Source organism: Carlito syrichta, unplaced genomic scaffold (genome assembly GCF_000164805.1).
Source record: "Carlito syrichta isolate Samal-C Ts95f unplaced genomic scaffold, Tarsius_syrichta-2.0.1 Scaffold309865, whole genome shotgun sequence".
In the NCBI taxonomy this organism is placed as follows: domain Eukaryota; kingdom Metazoa; phylum Chordata; class Mammalia; order Primates; family Tarsiidae; genus Carlito; species Carlito syrichta.
This window is the reverse complement of record NW_007253961.1, coordinates 33,201-37,526: the sequence shown is the minus strand read 5'-3', so window position 1 is coordinate 37,526 and position 4,326 is coordinate 33,201.

Below are 4,326 nucleotides of genomic sequence, written 5' to 3'. Positions count from 1 at the left end.
AAAAAAAAAAAAAAAAAAGCAAAAAACACCAAAAAAGCCCTCACTGTGACGATGCTCTAAATCCTGCTTAAGCCTTAAGCTTTGATAATGTCAAGTCAAATGTCAGATCCTATGAACCTGGTCTATTCCAAGGAGGCCATAGAGTCTAACAATTAGGAAACGCATTCTTCATTTCATTTTCCAAAATATTAAGTCAACAACTATAGAATTTTTTTTTTTGAGTCGGAGTCTCACTCTATCTCCCAGGCTTGAGTGCAGGGGCACACTCACAGTCACTGCAACCTCGACCTGCTGGACTCAAGTGATCATCCCGCCTCAGCCTTCCAAGTAGCTGAAACTACAGGTGTGTGCCACCATGCCCAGGTAATTTTTTGGTTTATTGTAGAGACGAGGTCTTGCCAAGTTGCCTAGGCTGGTCTTGAACCCCTGAGCTCAGGTAATCCTCTGGCCTCTGCCTCCCAAAGTGCTGGAGTTACAGGCGTTAGCCACCGCGCCCGACAACAATTATAAATTTTTGAAAGATTTTATTCGCTAATATGCCCAGGCAGGATATTTTATTGTTTCAGATTCTGACAAAAATTTGATCACCATGGCACTTCTGAAACACAATAAGATGGGGGGAAAAAAGTATAATTATTTATCTTTTATATTCTTCTGTTTAGTGTGATGCCATCTGACTACGAAAAGTTTTCTTTTCATGCAACTTTTTAAAATGTATTTTTTTGAGAGATAAATGGGTAAGCTTTTCATACCATCATAAATATAAATGTTAGTATATTTAGTTTACAAATGTGTACTTGGCACCTCTTAAGTACATGTTGTAAAAGCTAGTTAAAATATAAATATGGGCCGGGCGCGGTGGCTCAAGGCTGTGAGTGTGCCACTTTACTCCAGCCTGGCCGACGGAGTGAGACTCCAACTCAAAAAAACAGAAAAGTAAATTCGACACATATAAAAGTCACAACTATATTGACCAGGTGTGGTTACTTATACCTGTAATCCCAGCACTTTGGGAGACTGAGGCCAGAGGATTGCTTGAGCCCAGGAGTTCAAGGCAGCCTGGACAATATCGTGAGACTTTGTGTCTACAAAAAGTTTTTTAAAAAAATGACCTGGGCATGGTGGCTTGCTACATCTGTAGTCCCAGCTACTTCAGACTGAGGCGGGAGAATCACCTGAGCCCAGGTAAGCCATAATCATGTCACTGCACTCCAGCCTGGACAGCAGAGTGAAACCTCGATTCAAATAATAATAATAATAATTGCATGAATAAAAATTAAAGTCACAATTATGTGAGGTGAAAGATATGTTAATTAGATTGTGGTAATCATTTCATAATATGTGTATATCAAAGCATCAAAACATTGTATATGTTAAATATATATAAATTTTATTTGTCAAGTATTCTTCAGTAAAGCTGGGGGAAAATTTTTTTAAATAAAAATTTAAAAAACTAAAATTCATTAATTTTTTTGGAGATGGGGTCTTGGTATGTTGCCCAGGCTGGCACCAAATGATCATCCTGCCTTAGCCTCGTGAGTAGCTGGAGCTATAGATGGTGTGTTTGTGTGTCTGACTAGCTTATTTTTTTTTTAATGTAAATTCTTGGGAAACAATCTAGGGACTGTCTCTTTTCCTTTAGAAACCTTATAACTTGTAACTGTTGCTAATCAGAGCTTACATTCAGGGCAACTTGAATCTATGTTCCCACATTTTAGTTCTCAACCATGGCCCAATTAACTCTCTACTTACATTAGTTTCGCCTCAGTTTTTTCCTTTAGGTGGGCAGCACACAGATTTATCCACGTTGCACTCTGTAGATTGCATGGCTGCTTCCCCTTACATCCCAAGAGGACAGACAGGGTGATCTTCAGTTCCCACTTTCCTTCCTCCTTTGGGGCACTGAGCCAGAAGCTCCTTCTATCTTTTTATAGAAATACTATACGAAGTTGCAATCAAACCAAAATTCTGATAGCATAGAGAAAAAGGTAAAGATGGAAGGGTATTTCGTGCGTTTTTGCCCGCCCCCTGTAACTTATAGAAATTACTTCCTGGCTGGGCGCGGTTACTGTAATCTCAGCACTTTGGGAAGTGGAGGTGAGAGGATTGCTTGAGCTCAGGAGTTCGGGACCAGCCTGAGCAACCTGGAGAGACCTCATCTCTGCAACAAATAAAAAAATTAGCCAGGCGTGGTAGTGCGTGCCTGTAGTTCTGGCTACTTGGAAAACTGAGGCAGAAGGATCACCTGAGCCCAGCAGGTTGAGGCTGTGGTAGCCATGAGTGTGCCATTGCACTCCAGCCAGAGTGACAGAGTGAGACTCTGAAGCAAATAAGTAAGTAAGTAAGTAAATAAATAAATAAATAAATAAATAAATAAATTCCTAGGGATGGAACACCTCAAGCCGGCAGTACGGTGCTCTTCTGGTGACAGCTTGTCAAATATATCTGCTCCATGATGAAGGAAGCCAATGGCCAAGAAGTACCCTTCACTTGCTCTGCAGGTTATCTAAGACTTCCCTGACTCCACAGGCCTCGCTCACCTGTATCAGTCAGAGTCCCGGCAGGAAGTGGAGCAGACTCAAATGTGGATGAATGGAGAAAGATCTGATAAAAAGGAACTACTTACAAAGACGTGGGTTAGGTTTAGGGAAAGCAGGAGTAAAGCAGGACCTGAGGCAGGGGAGCCGTTACCATCCCCATAGCCAAGGGAATTGGGGGACAGAGATATGTAGAGAGGGTGCCTTGATAGCACCCTCTGACACCCGGCCAACCTGAGGTGACCTGTGGCAGTGAACTGGGGAGATAAGTGCCCCAGCCTTGCTCTCACTTCTCTCTCCACTCTCGTGTCAGTTCTGCCCTTTGCCTGAACATCCCTGGAAGGCAGAGGGCACAGGTGCCTTTCATGCGGCCCACAGAAGTCAGTCTCGGAAGGTTTTAGAGAGCAGCAGGGAAGCGTGGAGGGTGGATCTGCAGAGACAGATGGAAGACATTTGGCCCATCATCTCTCTTCTGAAAGAGTGTGGTCCTTCCACTCTGATCTTTCTGACTGCACAGCTAACTCCCCCTTCCCAAGCCATTCTCTACTCAGGCACCAGAGTGATCTTTCTGAAAAACAGAGCAGATTCAATCATTGCCTCTTTAAAAACTGCACTCAATTTCCTGTTTTGTTTTGGTTTGGTTTCCACACTCAGGGTCTCGCTCTGTCTAAAGTGGAGTGGTGCAGTCATAGCTCTCTGCATCCTCCAACTCCTGGCCTCAAGTGATCCTCCAGCCTCAGCCTCCCAAGTAGCTTGGGCTACAGGCATGTGCCACCACAGACAGCTGATTTATACATTTTTTTGTAGAGATGGGGGTCTCTTTATATTGCCCAGGCTAGTATCAAACTACCGGACTCAAGTGATCCTACCTCCTTTACCTTCTAAAGTGTTGGGATTACAGGGATGAACCACCAGGCCCGGCCCAATCTCCTGTTTTTTGAATAAAGCCTAGGCCTCTTAACCTGCCATCAAGGGTCCTCCCAGTGTAGGCCCTGCTGACCTTCAGGGAAGCCACGTGTCTCATGAGAGGCATGAATTCACCAAGGGGGCGAATGAAGATAATTAAAAACTAATCATGGTAGACCTATTCTCCCAATTATGATTCAGGCGTGGGCAGACAACACACCCTGGCCAATGGAACACAAGGGGAAGTATTCTGGGGATTTCTGAGAAGGGTTTTCTTGTTGGTAGAAAGAGATGTAATGTATTCTTCTTTTGGAAGCTGTCGTGCCTGGAGTCGCAGAAGCTTACACAACCATAAGGACTTCTAGGCTAAGCACAACACTGCCACACATGTTGAGGTGGGCAGACCAAAGATGTGAAGAGAACCTGGGTCCTTGATGATATCACAGAGTTGCTGACTTAACCTATCAAGGCACCACCGACTGAAACCGCCTACATAATATTAATAGAGGGCCATGGAGTAGAAACTTGGGAAGAGACCTGAACTCTGCAAAGGTGCAGCTATGGTTAGAAATGAACAAATGTTGGTTTGCACGGACACTTCAATAGAGAACAATTGGTTATCTTCATGTCCTGACCCCTGGGGCGGGGGACTGGTAAACATATATTACCTTAAACAATGAGCCTTCAGATCACCTTGATGGCATAGTAAAGTTTAATGAGACCAAGGGAGTGAGTCACTAGGGATTCCCCTTCCATTCACCACATTTGTAACTTCCCTAATTGCTCCCACAGATAACATAAACCTAAGACTGGTGTTTGAAAATGCTTTTTTTTTTCTCTCTCAAGCAAATGATATCTATTTTAGAAGTTTGGAGAGTCTGAG